General features: G+C 37.8%; 1 pseudogene; it reads left to right on the top strand.

The window, feature by feature from the left end:
* Window positions 1-626: 626 nt before the first annotated feature.
* Window positions 627-743, top strand: LOC124621193 (annotated as a pseudogene).
* The last annotated feature ends 17,096 nt before the right edge of the window (window positions 744-17,839 follow it).

Here is a 17,839-nt window from a genome sequence, read left to right as displayed (position 1 = left end):
CTACGCTACGACTGCGCTACCGAATATTGCAGTTACTGTGAAGCAGGAATCATTTTTCGCTTTCATTAATATGGTCTCTTTTATGGAAGAACACTCAATAGCAACAATGTTTTGCAGTAAATTTCCAAGAAATGGTGCACATTGAGATCGTGATTTCGCTGCATGCACATTGAAGTAGCAGCCTCACTGCGAGCTATATACAGTATATCGAGGGGCCGACTCTCAATATGTTAACAAGAGCGATGACAAAAGACGTCAGTGTTGGAAACAGAAATTCATTAAAAGGGCGAGAGTAAAAGCACTTTTTTCATCGATGGGAGTTAATTATAGAAATGAACAAAGCACTTACGTTACATATCGTCACAGTACTGTGTGTGTGTGTGTGTGTGTGTGTGTGTGTGTGTGTGTGTGTGTGTGTGTTTTTTGTAGGCAATGGGCAGCATTCTTTGTTCCCCATAACTAGTATATGCTTTTGACATGTCTTTCACGAAAATTGGCCGCGTCTCATAGGAGAGAGATTTGGCAGTTACGAAAATATAAAAACTGAAATACGTACAGTTCGCTCGATTCTAGTGTCTCCCCTCTTCCTTGACAGACAATTAAAGTGACTCCCAGAGAAGCTCAATGCCAATGGCCTTGCCACGGTGCTAACACCGGTTCCCGTCAGATCACCGAAGTTAAGCACTGTCGGGCTGGGCTACACTTGGATGGGTGACCATCCGGTCTGCCGAGCGCTGTTAGCAAGCAGGATTTACTCGGCCCTTGTGAGGCAAACTGAGGAACCACTTTATTGAGTAGTAGCGGCTCCGGTCTCGGAAACTGACATACGGCTGGCAGAGCTGTGTGCTGACAACATGCCCCTCCATATCCACATCCAGTGAGGCCTATGGGATGAAGATAACACGGCGCCCAGTCGGTATCGTTGGGCCTTCATGGCCTGTTCCGAAGGATTTTATTTTTAGAGAAGCTCAATGTTCTATGTGTGCACTGACAGCCAGATGATACAAATTCTAGTGAATGACTGAAGAGGTCTTAATCAGTTCCCATGTTTTTCAGCGTTTCCTATGATTGGTCACCATAGGTGATCTCTCTTGTACCTGGTAAAAGGAAATGTTTAAGAGGGCATTGTACGTGAAATTCGTTAAAATTTACCATTTTCCGTTTTCTACTCCATAATGTACTTTCCTGATCATTTTGGTATATAATACATTAAAATCAGACAATTGTGAGACCTTCAAATAGTATTTTGAATGTTGACATGTGACTGTCAAATTTCGCAGCTACGCATATACTGCCACAGTTGAGCAGTCATATCTGAAGATTCAATGGTTGCTGCTACATCAGAAGCTGTTGAACAAAATGAGGGTGACACAGACATCAGCATTTCTGTGGATTTATCCTGGCAAAAGCGTAGGTTTAGGTCTAAAAATGGTTTTATATCTGCAATAAGAATTGACACTGGAAAAGTTTTGGATTATTATCATTTCTCAGTAATTACTACCAAGTAATTGATGAATTACAGGAATATTATACGAAGGCCATTAGAGATAACTGTGACAATTTAGGGAAGATGAAAAGAGCTGTGTGGAGCACTTTCTTTCATCGAATATCAACTGATGAAAATCCATGTAATGCTTTGTGTCCACCTCCACCACCCACTTGGTGTAAATATAGGCAAGCTGAATTTTCTGGCACCCTGTATGAATTTACACATAAATATTCTCTTCTTTTGGCAGTAATGGAGGCAGTCAAACCCATTTACAGAGATTTGTAAAATCCTGAGCTACTAAAGAAGTGTTTATATGGGAAGACCCACAATGTGAACGAGTCTTTCTATAATGTTGTGTGGTGCCACGTGCATAAAAATGTATTTGTTGACCTTATGACCCTAAAGTTAGCAGTGTCTGATGCTGTAATAACTTTTAACGGTAGGAACTATGAAACACTGAAGGTTCGGGAGTAGCTAGGGGTAAGATTTGGACAGAACACAGTTAAAGGATGGCGGGCACTGGATGTGCTTCATGTATGTGAAACAGAGTTAGCTGCTCTGCAAATGACAAAAGAAGCAAGAAAGGAAAGAAAGAGGCAAGCACTGGACTGTTGTGACACTGAAGAAGACAGTCTGTGGTCCAGGGCAATTCTAGTTCATAAAAGATGCAGAAATGTAAGAGTCTGTATAAGAATTTGTAATAAAAAAAGTTTTAAACCTCAACATCTCTGAATTACATTTTTTGCAATAAAAGACCCGTTTTCTAGAAAAGTACTGACGGTAGAATAATTAAAATATCCTGAGTTGTTTTGTTTTTATGTTCATTTATTTACAAAATTCTCTCAAAAAATTGACTGTTTGAAAAAAAAAGATAACATGCCCCACAATACAATTTTAGTAATAATTCTAGTTCAGTGTATCTAGAAAGGTGCATTCAATAATTTTGAAAAATTGTAAGTTAGTGTCTTAAAATGTTTCCAAGATAATGGGTGACAAAATTCGATAATTTAACATTGGCTGTGTACGACATACGATGTCTCCTTAATGTGAGTGCTAACGTTTTCTTTCTCGTGGAATACACGCGAAAAATAAGCACTTTCGCGACTCCGCTCGATTCCTCCAAAAGCCTAGACAAGTTCTGTTTCACTCTTAAGTAATCGACCTCTTCCATACTTCATGGTGGCGATGTTAGATTCATCTACTACAATTTTATTTCGACATCACTGGCGACACGATCATTAGTAACATTAACACAACACACATCCCTATGTATCCAGCCTGGAACGAGTATGGTGCTCTAGTCAACGCCTAATTTTATTCTGTCAAACCACGTATTCTTTGTTTTACAACGTCCCTTCCTACATTTTTTATATACGAGCTGGAAAGAAAAATTAACTTTCATTGTAATCATCGACAGCGTTATAGAATTTTCGGAGTCACAATGAATGCAGTTTCTCGTGCCGCGACTGGAAGCAAGCCATATTGGTTACAGAATTCTAGACATTTTTCGGTATCACTCAGACGAGGTACCAAAGCTTCCACGTAAGGGAATTCAACATGGCCATTCGACTTCAACTACTCTCACGCGTCATTTTACTACTCTCAAGCGACCTTCCGTTGTCAAAGCAGAAAACAGCATTCGTATTTCCCACTTCGAGAGTCGAGCGTTCGATATATATCGCTTGCAGTGAGACCACAACTTAAATGTGCACCGTTTCTTGGAAATTGCAGTATTTGCAAACAAAGCGATAACATAATCAAATGATTAAGCACTTAAGATTGCAATGCATATAAGTTGTTCCGTCGTCAGTATACTACCTTGCTTATGTTGACACCACAGACATGCCTGTGATAGACACCTGCGTTGAACAACTATACGCGACGCGGGATTTCAACTTCATTAACTGCGAATGTATGCGTATTGTTATGTTGTAAGTGCACTGCAAGAGAAGAAATTTTCTCATACGAGCAATTTACTTTTTTGTTCGAAAATATTTATTTGTTCTTTCAATAATGTGACTGACGGTAATGCTGTTTCGTCAGATACATAGCGATCAGTGCACTGGGAAGACATAGGCAGAATACATTTACGCTCCGACATTGGATTACTTTTAATCGTATTCGTACTGTTTGAGCACTTCTGTTTCCTAGTTTCCTTATTTTACAGGATCATAGATAGTAAGGTTGCGAGCAGTTTTTTGCAACAACAGAACGTTTAATCGCGTAATGTTTTATGCGACAGTTTGCATTGTTGTCGGACGTGTTGAACGAAACGATTTTCCACTTGTTAATTTAGGAATCTGAGCAGAAAGGCTTCCAGTCAGTTCAGAAGAATAATGGAAAAGAAACAAGTTAAGGTGAGATTACGAAACTACAGTTTCGCACTGCAGTTAAGTCAATTGTTTTTGTGCAACTATTATAGTGAAACAGTATATTTTTTTCCCCCCTTCTTACTCCATATTAGTGAAAATAATATATTTAACATACTTCATCATATTTATCCACAAACTCCTTCAAATGTTGCATGCTGTAAGAGACTAGCACGTTTTATTTATTGTATGAATTTGAATAAATAATTTTGGTAAATTTACATTACTTGTAACTTTCACTATTTTCTGCTGTACTCTTCGCGTGTTAATAATCAAACAATATTATTTGTATTTTAAAAGTGATATTGTAGCGTTCCATTTAACTGCCTTCTTGCCATTATGACCTCAAAGAATATCAGTGAAGATTTGTTCTGTTTCAGAATACTTGTTATTTCTAGATATAGTGTGTAAGAACTCTATGATGACTTGTGTGTCGTTTGTAATACCGAGTTTGAGTTACAGCTGTTGAGAGATTACTTACAGTTTAACCATTCAGTAAGATGCTTTAATCTTCTTCTTTAAGGTTCTTTTCCTCACATTGTATTTGCATAACATATATGTTGTTTGTTACATTGAAAGAACTTATTACACAATTGAACAAACAGAATAATTACAGTATGTACATTGTTATGAATCAAAGAATTATTTTTTTCTGTTAACTTCTCCCTTTGCATTACACTCTGTAAACTTTTTCTAGAGCAGTCAACTCTCAGATTCTTGAAGATGGATAATGTTGACTGTCTGTAACTTAAAGTATGCTATTTTTTGGGGAATAGCAATTTAATCATATCCTTACACTGTTAGTAGATAGTGAACATTGTGACATGTAATGTGTCAGTCGAAAAATGATTGCATTGTATGGTTACATGCTGGTCTTTTACAGCTTTACAATTTACCAGTATCCCTGTTGAAGAATGTGCTTATGATAAGAAATAAGTTGTTAAGGAGGAACAATTTTGATCTACATTTAAAAATGTGTGCTGTCCGTCAGTTATTTCCTTACGCAAATTAGGTAAAAGTTTTATAGCTGTGTGTTTGCTCTTTTATGATTCACTTAGATTCCGTAGAGGGCAGTTCATATCGTTTATCCTATGAATATTGTATTTCAGTCGTTTCTCACCAACTGATGTTATGCACCCTCCTCTTTTTGCCCCTCACCTTAGCATCTCAGCTGTTGTTAAAATTACCAAACGTAATTCCATGAACTTTTAGCTTTCAATATGCAACACTGTAGGTGTTACACTCATTTTAGTGATGAGGCTGATCAAAAAGCCACTAGCAACACTCCAAATATTTTGTAATTTGACTAAAGATTACAAATCCTAGTGGTTAAGAGGTGTCTTCCTTTGACTTGCTGCATCAACTCACTGCTGAGTGTGGTACAGTAATGAACTTAAATTGCAGAAACTACAGTTGCATGGTGGTGAAAAAATTGTCATATCAAATATTTTCCAAAGTTTGGCCATTAATTTATCCTAAACAAAACACTTCAGGAAGCCTCCTTCCAGCTTACTTCGTGATGTTCTATGTGTAGTTAATTTTGATTTCTCTGCTCCCTTCACTTCTTTTGGTAGTTTTCAAGTAAAAAAAATTGTAATTATAATGAAGTAACCTCATCAAGGATTTTCTTTTCTTTTCTTATACATTCATAATGTTGTAGTTGTGGTCTTCAGTCCAGAGACTGGTTTGATGCAGCTCTCCATGCTACTCTATCCTGTGCAAGCTTCTTCATCTCCGAGTAAATACTGCAACCTTCATCCTTCAGAATCTGCTTAGTATATTCATCTCTTGGTCTCCCTCTATGATTTTTACCCTCCACACTTCTCTCCAGTACTGAACTGGCGATTCCTTGATGCCTCAGAATGTGTCCTATCAGCCAATCCCTTCTTCTAGTCAAGTTGTGCCACAAATTCCTTTTCTTCCCAATTCTGCTCGGTACCTCCTCATTAGTTACATGATCTACCCATCTAATCTTCAGCATTCTTCTGTAGTACCACATTTTGAAAGGTTCTATTCTCTTCTATGTATTGTTCATGTTTCACTTCCATACATGGCTACACTCCATACAAATACTTTCAGAAACGACTTCCGGACACTTAAATCTATACTCAATGTTAACAAATTTCTCTTCATCAGAAACGCTTTCCCTGCCATAGCCAGTCTACATTTTATATCATCTCTACTTTGACCATCATCAGTTATTTTGCTACCCTAATAGCAAAACTCATCTACTACTTTAAGTGTCGCATTTCCTAATCTGATTTCATCATCACCTGATTTAATTCAACTACATTCCATTATCCTCGCTTTACTCTTTTTGATGTTCATCTTATATCCCTCCTTTCAAGACACTGTCTATTCTGTACAACTGCTCTTCCGAGTCATTTCCTGTCTCTGACAGAATTACAATTTCATTGGCAAACCTCAAAGTTTTTATTTCTTCTCCCTGGATTTTAATTCCTACTCCAAATTTTTCTTTTGTTTCCTTTACTGCTTGCTTAATATACAGACCGAGTAACATCGGGGATAGGCAAAACCCTGTCTCACTCCCTTTGCAACCACTGCTTCCCTTTCATGCCCCTCGACTCTTATAACTACCATCTGGTTTTTGTACAAATTGTAAATAGCCTTTCATTTCCTGTGTTTTACCCCTGCCACCTTCAGAATTTGAAATAGAATATTCCAGTCAACATTGTGTAAAGCTTTCTTTAAGTCTACAAATGCTAGAAACAAAGGTTTGCATTTCCGTAATCTATCTTCTAAGATAAGTCGTAGGGTCAGTATCGCCTCGCTTTTTCCAACATTTCTATGGAATCCAAACTGATCATCCCCTAGGTCGGCTTCTACCAGTTTTTCCATTCATCTGTAAAGAATTTGTGTTAGTATTTTGCAGCCATGACTTATTTAACTGAGACTTCAGTAATTTTTACACCTTTCAGCACATGCTTTGGGATTGGAATTATTGTATTCTTCTTGAAGTCTGAGGGTATTTCGACTGTCTCATACATCTTAGTCACCAGATGGTAGAGTTTTGCCATGTGTTGCAAGCTTTGAACTTTCGATATTCATAGAGGTGGTTGTCTTTTCTCCAAAGATCTCCTTGATTTTCCTGTAGGCATTATCTATCTTACTCCTAGTGACATATGCCTCTACATTCTTGCATTTGTCCTTCAGCCATCCCTGCTTAGCCATTTTGCACTTGCTGTCGATCTCATTTTTGAGACGAAACTTCCTGGCAGATTAAAACTGTGTGCCCGACCGAGACTCGAACTCGGGACCTTTGCCTTTCGCGGGCAAGTGCTCTACCAACTGAGCTACCGAAGCACGACTCACGTCCGGTACTCACAGCCTTACTTCTACCAGTACCTCATTTTTGAGACGTTTGTATTCCTTTTTGCCTGCTTCATTTTTATATTTTCTTCTTTCATAAATTAAAGTCAATATCTCTTCTGTCACCCAAGGATTTCTACTAGCCCTCACCGCTTTACCTACTTGATTCTCTGCTGTCTTCAATATTTCATCTCTCAAAGCTACCCATTCTTCCTCTACTTTATTTCTTTCCCCTGTTCTTGTCAATTGTTCCCTAATTCTCTCTCTGAAACTCTGTACAACCTCTGGTTCTTTCAGTTTATCCAGGTCCCATCTTCTTAAATATTACCTTTCTGCACTTTCTTCAGTTTTAATCTGCAGTTCATAACCAATAAATTGTGGTCAGAATCCACATCTGCTCCTGGAAATGTCTTACAATTTAAAACCTAGTTCCTAGATCTCTGTCTTACTGTTATCTATCTGAAATCTTCTAGTGCCTCCAGGCCTCTTGCACGTATACAACCTTCTTTGATGATTCTTCCTCTTTCATTCCTTTCACCTAGTCCATATTCACCTAAAACTTTTCCTTCTCTTCCTTTTCCTACTATCGAGTTCCAGTCCCCCATTACTATTAAATTTTCATCTCCCTTAACTATCTGAACAATTTCTTTTATCACATCATCATACATTTCTTAAATCTCTTTGCCATTTGCGGAGCTAGTTGGCATATAAACTTGTACTGCTGTGGTAGGGGTGGGCTTCGTGTCTATGTTGGCAACAATAATGTGTTTACTGTGCTATTCATAGTAGCTTACGTGTGTGCCTATTTTTTATTCATTATTAAACCAACCCCAGTATTACCCCATTTGATTTTATATTTATAACTCTGTATTCACCTGACCAGAAGTCTTGTTCTTCCTGCCACTGAACTTAGCTAATTACTACTATATCTAACTGTAATCTATCCATTTCCCTTTATAATTTTCTAACCTAGCTGCCCAATTAAGGGATCAGACATTCCTTGCTCCGATCCGTAGAACGCCATTTTTTTTTTTCTCCTGACAACGGCATCGTTATGAGAAGTCCCTGCCCGGAGATTTGAATGGGGGACTATTTTACCTAGCTGGAATATTTTACCCAAGAGGACACCATCATCATTTAACTATACAGTACAGCTGCATACCCTTGGGAAAAATTACAGCTGTAGTTTCCCCTTGCTTTCAGCTGTTCGCAGTACCAGCACAGCAAGGCCGTTTTGGTTGATGTTACAAGGCCAGATCAGTCAATCATCCAGACTGTTGCCCCTGCAACCACTGAAAAGGCTACTGCCCCTCTTCAGGAACCACATGTTTGTCTGGCCTCTCAACAGATACCACTCCATTGGGTTGCACCTATGGTACGGCCGTCTTTATTGCTGAGGCACACAAGACTCCCCACCAGTGGCTAGGTACATGGTTCATGGGGGGACATCCATAATAGCATAGTTATTTTTGAGTGCTGTCTACAAATAGGTAAAACTAAATTTTAGTTTGTACCTTAAGACAAGGCAATTATTTTCAGAAATATCCTCCATCTGAGAATTTATAATTGAGCTTTTTATAATTTCACATTTGAAAAACAAATTTATAACATGGTTTTGTGGATCATTATGTGGGTAAAAAAAAGTGTTATGAACTGCTTGTACACTGTTATAATTCTTACTGGTTGGGTGGTTTTTGGGGTTGAAGGGACGAGACTACAAAGGCCATCGGTCCCTTATAATTTTTATTATATGAAACTGTGGGTCTGTGTTCCGTACAGTACCGTTTGTTGAAAATAAGTCTTCAAGTGCCTTTTCAAATTGTTCCTGCAGCATTTTATCACACATCTCATCTTAATTCACTTCCTCATTTCTTTCCACAATATTGTCATTAAGAGTCTCATGTTTATGTAGTACATCAGGGCTCGTGATCTTCATATAACTTCTTTCCTCCAAACATTTCTTTACTTTTCATTTGTGTGGCATCAGCTTTATCTATAGTCACGCAAACATCTACAGCTTTGCATTTTGCTGTAGCTATTCTTGGTTTGCCACTTAGCACTTCCTGCCAGTGTCATATTTTAGGTACCCATGTTCCATTTTATCTGGTCTCCTTGCTGTATTTTTATATTTTCTCGTTCCATCTCCTGTGTTACTTGAGATTTTGTGGTGGTCCTCTTCTTTTCTGCTTAGTTTATGAATAGTACTAAAACTCCTATAAACAGTATGTGCTTTGGTAATTGTTAATGCTGACTGAAATTAACATGATCGTGTAGTATTTTTTTAGATGTGTGAATGTCATCACAGTGATGCCACATCTTGTTTACTTCCATATATGTGACATTATCTTCCTGTAGTACTAAATAGTATTGCAGTTTTCGCGTCCACCATTATATGGGCATGTGCCGTAGTCACCTATTAAATTTATAATTGTTTTGTAATGATTTAATTATCTGTTTACTAGGCCCTTGTGGATGAAATAATAAAATGCTACAAGAGCGATACCGCCACGGGACTGCAAGTCACAATACAGTTCTTTGTAAATGCTTGTTCTTCTCAAATCAGAGTTGAAGATTATGATTCAAAAGATTTCGAGAACATAATAAAAAGCATGGAAGAGGATGTTATTAAGGTTCGTATCTATGGTCTAAAATTCTGAATGTATGGTAAAACATATACACACAGAATAAGGAAGGGGGAGGGTTGAAGAGAAGGTTCTACAACAATTTGACACCGTGATATTAAAAACAGTAATTAGTGGATAAGAGTAAGAGGAATTGGGAATAAAATGATACTTACTAATTCCTAGAAAAATAAACCCAATAGAAAAAAAATGTTCAAATGTGTGTGAAATCTTATGGGACTTAACTGCTAAGGTCATCAGTCCCTAAGCTTACACACTACTTAACCTAAATTATCTTAAGGACAAACACACACACCCGTGCCCGAGGGAGGACTCGAACCTCTGCTGGGACCAGCCGAAACCCAGAAGATCAAGTGAACCACTGAAGAGCATGTAGTCCAACATAATTAAATGGCCTACTCATCTCCTAATTTGTTTTCTGCCAAAATGACAAATGAAGTTAGTTGTTAGTCATTTCTAAGTCACGAAAATGTTTTTCTCAATTCCCAAATATTCCAGGAGAGACTTTCAAAGTTGCTGCCTGTTTATATAGAGAAGGAAAAAGCAGATTTGTTGGTTACCTAAGAGTGTTAAACATTTTCATTAAGGGATCCACCTAGTGGAAACATAATCAAGCATCATCACCCCTAAAGACTAGTAAATTTGAGGAATATCACTTAACAGCTGAACTGCATAGCAACATAAATTTCAGCAAAGGCAGTGGTATCGTGCAGTGAGTCATTGTATTTGGAATTGTCAAATTTCCCAAGAAATAGCGGACTGAGGGTCTTTGGCAAAAAATGTGACAAAATGAATTAATGGTGGTGTACAGAAAATGCTTTCTTTTGTTATTGTGTTCAGTTCCCCTCCACATTGCCCGAGTGTATTAAAGGTCCTACATACACACACTGACTGAGTGGAGGGTTTTGTGTGCAGCCTACTTGCATCCCGACCAACTTCAGTCAATTATAGTGCCATCCTGTTCCTCTTGCTAGTTGTAAATTCTTTATAGTAAATTCACTGAGGTTATGTTAGAACAGAAAGGAAACTGTTTCAGATGTAACAAAGCCAAGAGAAAGCTGTGGACAAAGAAACAAATTCATCCTTGCCCTTTTACTTGAGGAGCTGGAAGCCAATAGTTTTAACAGTTTTCAAAGAATGGATGAAGCATGCTTTTCAGAGCTGTTGAACGTCATGGAATTATTCTTAACAAAAACGAATTCAGTCAAAAGAGAGGCTGCAAACTGCAAAGAGAGGCTCTTAACTACATTATGGTTTCTAGACACTGGCAGAAGTTCCTAGGACCTCAAACTCAGTGCAGTTGTAGCCCTATAATTATTATTTAAAATGATTCCTGAAACCTGCAGCACGATTTATAGTGTCTGAGGAAATACAGTATTGTAGCCTAAAGAAAACTAAATAAAACAAATGATATTCACATCAAATTTATTAATTTATTTCTGTATGTAGTCTAAAAGGTACCTTCTGTATATTTAAGAAACTCATTTCAATTTATAAGCTGAAAGACTACAAATACTGGTGGCACACATCATCTAATGAATACAGCAGCAGATAACGTAGAAAATGCAGCATTTAGCAACAGTTAGACCTATAAACAGGGTCGGTCTGAGAACATTTTTTCTTACAAGCACCATATCATCTGGCAACCATGTCACCAATTTTCTACACAAACACTACCCCCCCCCCCCTCCCCCACATCCCACACCCCACCCCACCTCCCACACCCCTCCCCACCGTTACCCCACCCCTTGCCTTCCCTGCCTCAGATATTAGTTGTCGTTCCTTAGGCTCTTGGTACGACCTTTATAAATAAATCTATGTCTGATGACTGTGGAAATGGGTCGTTTTCATTACCAATTATGATACACCCTGTGCACAAATCTTGCCTAGGAGTACCTCTGGTGCCCCTCTCCCCTCTCAGCTTGGTGCACCAAGCGGTTGCTTGTGTTACTGGGGCCTTAAAGTGGCCCTGACTGTAAAAAAAAAAAAAAAAAAACCTGTATGGTTTATTCTTCAAAGCAGAAGGTATGGTCAAGGCACAACTTCTTAAGACTTCTAACAATGAAGCAAGTGTGTTTTATGAATAAAAACTCTTTAACTTTGGTTTTTACATTTCATGTACGATGTGTGTTGGAAATGAAATTGTAAGTGTATTCTGTCTGTATTTCAGTTTTTTCATTTCTGATAAAACTAAAATCTAATCTTTCTCTGTTTTGACCTTTATATTTTATTTGTGAAAGGTATTCGAAATAAAACCTAAAAACCAAAATATAGTAGGTTGATGGACTTTTATATGTCTTTTACTGTCTCTGTGTGCCAAATGAAGCCATTATGGATTTGTTAAAAAATTAAACAAAATAGTTCTTGCATCTCTGCTGCTATATTCCTTGCACAATGTGTGTCACAAACATCTCTAGTGAAGTGACAAAAGAAGAACTTTGGTTGGGCGATTGACACTCTAGTTCTACACATGGCACAACTAGTTGGGTGAAGCGGTGATGTGTGGGCGTGGGGGAGGGGCGGTGTCGGGTATTTGGTGGTCATACCCAAATGACCGCCTTACAAGAAATTGTCAGTCGGTTGGCCAAAGCACTTACATAAGTTTCATTTGTTGGTCTGTGTGCATTTAGTGCCCTAGGCTGCCTTTCTATTGTTTAAGGTGGACTCTTCCAGCATGGGCTCTCCTTACACCACATGGCATCTTGCTTATTCGGCATTGTCGTGTAATCATTAGCAGCAGTTTTGGACTCTAATGTTGCATAATAGAAAAGAATAGATTAAATACATGATAAACAACTTTGTAGACATTTCCTTTTTAGAATCTGGGCAAAAATATTGGGCATCAACATGTTTGTGACATTAATGTGAAGGATGCTCTTCATTCTGACTTCCTGAAAAAAAGATACTTTACTCTTGTCGTGAGTAAGAAAAGTTACTCACAACATTATATAGGCCTATTCCTGAACAGCACATGATATGTGCTTCATTTTTGTAGCTTGGAAAATATTTTAGCTGTAATGAATGACACCATATTGAAAATTTCAGTGCTTTTGGTATCTGTCTTTTACTGGAAATCTTATCATCTAAGAACTAGAGTGATAGTGGTGAATTGTCAGATGCATCTGAAAGAGGAGTACTGAATAATTTCATTTCCATCTTCAAGTATTTTGATCATTTGGTGTCTTGGTTCAAAACAGCATGTCCAAGTAATTTTAAAGAAACCAGATTGCAGAAGAGCTGTTATCAATGAACAGAAGTAATCCACAAATGCTCTTATTTTGATGGACATGTCAACTATTAACTATTCTTTAAGCAGAAGTGACAAATTTGAGTTTTCGGGTGTTAATGTGTGGTGGTAACACTTGGTAATATGTATATCTTAACCCATTAATGCCCAAAAAATGATGTTTTTATTATTTTTTTTGCATTTGTTACTTTTAACTTTTTGTTAAAAAAGAAGCATTTAAACTGAAAAAGCAATTCTTATCTTTCTAGTTGTAAAATAATGAAGTAATGTAATGTACAATGTATGTAATGCTAAGCACTATTGAGAGCAAAATGTACATTTACCGTGTTTGCTGGCATATGAGTCGCACTTTTTTCCTTTGAAAATAAGCCCAAAAACTGGATGATCTTATACACCTGTAGCAAGTTAAGGTTGGTACCTATAAGCTCCATTTCTTCAAAATTTCTATGCTTTGGCTTGGAGCAGGCCATTGTTAGCTTTCTTGCAGATTTTGAATTTTCCAGTTGTGTAGAGTTCAGTGGATGCACATGCGCTGTCGGTAACAGTTTTTATGTTGTTCATTCAAGCTTCAGTTATTGTTGTGTTTAGTATGGAGATTCCCTTGCATCGTACCTATATTATGGTTTCATTTCAGGGTGTATACGATCCGGGACAATGGGGAGATCTGGGAAAAACCCAGTATTTTTTTCATCTGGGAGAAAAGCGGGAAATACCCAGGAATTTTCTATAATTCTGGGAATTTTTCATTGTTTTAGTTTTAAGTTAAATTTTTGTAACTTTGACTGGTAAGAACGAATACTCAAAGAATATTACTGTATCTCACTACTGCAGAATAATACTGCAGCAGTAAAACACGAACAAAAATAAAACTTAAGTTGCAAAGGAAATGCACCATATACAAGAACAAAACACAGTGCTCATACAAGCGTCTGCCAACAGCAAAATGTGTCAGAGGCTTTAGGGATACTATGCAGTGTTTCATTACAACAGATTGCCTCTGATGAATGTGATGTGACAGCTGTTTACATTAGATTCTTTCGAGCGGTTGTGAGCGAGCTTATGCGCATATGCAGTTGAGTCACATATGAGTAGTACCTTCTCCTGCTTCTGGCTACAGAAGTGTGGCAGTTAGCTGTATGAGCAATAGCAGCAAGCAGCCAGATGTTATGCCCAAGAGGCGCAGAACTAGGGGGCGGGGGAAAACCGGGGTACCTCTTCCCCACGTGGCAGTTTCGTGGGGGGGGGGGGGGGGGGCAAATTCATATTATTGAGTAAAAAGACCTTGTTTCACAAAGCGCCTAGCATCCAGTGCACGTTGGTCTATTGATTATTCATATGATTTTGAACGCATCCCTGTTGGTTTTTTGAACATTTTTGATCATATTGTATATTGATTTCAGAATGAATCGAAAGTTGATTTTTGAATGCGCGCATAGTGTATGTGATGTCTCTGCCAGGGGAATCCCTGTCGCATCTAGACATAAACTTTCCTGTAAACAAAAGGGGACGAGTCTACATGCAATACACCCTGTCGACTTCTTTGACATTACAATGCAATTTCGTACACACGTAAGGGTGAATGACAATCACTGTTTATGTGGTTGACTGGGTTTGCAAATGATCAGCGTTGTTATAATTACTAGCGAATTCCATAGATTCAGACTACCACAGTGGAAATAAACGACTAACAGGAATAACAGGCAACAAAGATTACATATTGTCTTCTCAGTAATCCAAGAAAATGAAATTTTGACAGAAAATTTTTGGCCAGACCGCTACACTACTAAGTGCCAGTTATACAGTCTCCAGCTAGCAGCCGCTAAAATTCTATTCTGGAAGTAGCGCGGAAAATGCGTTGTACGAACACGTAATAACGCCTAACCGGAGAATAAATGCGGAATAACTAAACCGGTGATTGTGGCAGGGTTTGTGAAGTTAACCAGAGAATAAATTTTGACACTGGCTGGAATAGTTACAGAATTAGTGATGACAAGATTGTTTGTTAGAACAAGGAAGAAGAAGAAACAGGGACTCCCACAAATTATGGAAGAATATAACGATTCCAAATTTATATAAAAATTTTGTACTACTACTTTTTGATCTCATGTTTCAGAAGCTAGAGAGTATGAATGAAATGTGAAACTGTTTCCTAACATAAAACTTTTTGCTTGTAGTAGGCCTAATAGGCATTTGATATGGGTACTTCGTGAATTATATTCTGTCGTGTTATAAAAATGACCGTTTGTGCGAAAACAGTCTCGTTTATTTGATGTGTGTAACAATTGCTGGAATATTAGGCAGGCATATTTCATTTTATCTAGCAGACAGTGACAAAATATACATAATCAAATTGAGAAGCCACACCAGTCTTGGCTACTATTTGTATTAACAGCTATTCTAGTATTACACAACGACATTTCTTTTTTTTCATGTAGCAACACGTTGACGAACTTTGATGAGGTAATAGATTCTTTCCTAGAAAGGAAAGCACACCATGTAAAGTTGCAGCATGGTTAGAGAGAAAAAAATGCTAGGACTTATGGATTGAAGAAATGTTTACTGTCTTGCTTGTCTCCTGTCTTTACTGGTTTTATGTATCCTATATTTAATTTTATGTCACACAAAAGAGCAAGTTCTTAGCTAATAGGCAATAAAGCGTGCAAATTTTCTGAAGAATTCTTGTTCTTCTGGTTACAAATAATCCCATCCAGTATTAATTGTGAGTTCATTATTTTAAGAGGGGCAGGATGTGAAACTGGCCATCTGGGGCAGGAGAGGCACCACAGGACATTTTAAATTTCCACTGACCTGAATATAGTTTGATGGCACCCATTACAAAAAATTACACGTTTGAATTTCACAGAGCAAAATACAGAGATGTGCGATGGTAGAATGCTGTGTGATGAGGCGTGGCACTGCACTTTGGCACACTTAAGACCAAATAACGTGTCTTACATTCCCTCAGACATATATGTTTTATGTATCAGACTCTTCAGAAAGATGTGTGCTACAAAATGAACATTTTTTGAAAAGTCGATTTTTTAAAATTTTTGGCGTCCTGCCTCAGACGCTCGAGGGAGGGGGAGTGCCACTATCTAATATTGTCTCGGTTCGGAAATATTGTAGATCCGGACCTAATGCATAGAGCAGTCTGAGTTGTAGTGGGGAGGTAGTAGTCTCCACGTGACCCATGTTTAAGTGATTTTGTTGTTTCCTCTTCGTTTATTGCTCTCACGTCAAATGAAAACAAAACAGATTTCTGTGGCCGGCAGCTATCAAGTGAATTAAAATTCATTCACTTAATTACGGAAAGCTAAAATATGTTATTAGTTTCAGATTTTGTTTCCACCTTTCTGACAGTCAAGTGTTAATCACCTTGCAGAACAGTGAAGTTTTTTTGTCGGTTTGTTAAAGAAATTTGGCTTTTATTAATCTTTTCAGCTGAGGCGGTCAATTTATTTGAAATGAGATGTTTAATTCCACACTATTGGCTAGTTTCAACTGTTTGCTCCATTTCAAGTTCACGTTTTCATCTTCTAGCACCTATGGCATTGTGCCATAATAAAGAACCAAACATGAGATAATACTGTACTGGTGCTCCAAGAAAATTTACATCTGAATCTGGACATACGAATGTGCACTTTAAGCCGAATTATGCCTTTTAGTATGGTTCACGAAATTCACATACTCTTGGAGTATCGGTTAATGTCTTGTTTCTTTTATGGCATAATGTAAGATCTTTTAATGTTTCACACGTACAAACGTACAGGCTTCCTGCGTCATCGTAGCTGTACATGTGCGGCAATGCCTGTCGTCTGGCGCAACTGCTGAAACAAATCTATTTCTAACAGGTCATGGGAACATTTTCCGAATGGTTGTTTGAAAAGTGTTATTTTCAAGTAAAGTAAATCTCCTTTTGCACAAGATGAACTCTGTGCACGAATGTCCGATGAATTTCTTAAATCACAGAGCGTTTGACTCTCATTCAAAAATCAAATCTTTGAGGACAACCATTTAGAATATTTTAGAGCCCAGAAGATCAGACATTTATGTCATTGTTAAAAATGTTACTGGCACATTTGTGTGATGTATCTTAAAGTGTAACACGTGCAAAAAAGATCAATATTATGTGTGAAAGCTTAGCTTCTCTTGCAGCTTATTAATCCAACATTGTACGTGAAAGCATTTCTTTTCTTCTAGCAACACTATGTATATCAATTTAAACCCTTTCCAATTTGTGTGTTCGTGCTGCGTAACAGTGATGTCGCTATTGGCTGACTACATCACGTGTCCTATGCTCCGAATATCCGCTGTCATCAGCTGGCGAGATGGCATGACATGAGCTACGACTGGCTTACAAAAGCGCATCACAATCTCGATTTCAATCCTTTGGAAAGTAACATGCAGTGTTTGGTGGAATTCGTATTTAAACTTTTGTAATACGAAAATATGCAGTGTACATGTTGCTGCACAACAGACATCTTTCCAAAACGTTTTTCCCGAGTTTCATTTTCTGAAGTGCTAGGAAATTCTACGCTGGCATATAAAACTACAACCATTGAAAGAATTGATAAGTTTTACATTTCCGAGGAAAGGTGTACTGTTACTTAACACAGAAAAAGCGTATTTTCATCTGGGAGAAAGTGTATTTTTAACCGAGAAATCCGGGAATTTTTTTTCCTCATCCACGTATACACCCTGTATTTGCAAACCATGGCTGAGAAAAATGACAAGTGATAACATATGCTAAAGAGCATGGAAA

This window comes from Schistocerca americana, chromosome 6, assembly GCF_021461395.2.
Source record: "Schistocerca americana isolate TAMUIC-IGC-003095 chromosome 6, iqSchAmer2.1, whole genome shotgun sequence".
NCBI lineage: Eukaryota > Metazoa > Arthropoda > Insecta > Orthoptera > Acrididae > Schistocerca > Schistocerca americana.
This window is presented reverse-complemented; position numbering and strand designations above follow the sequence as displayed.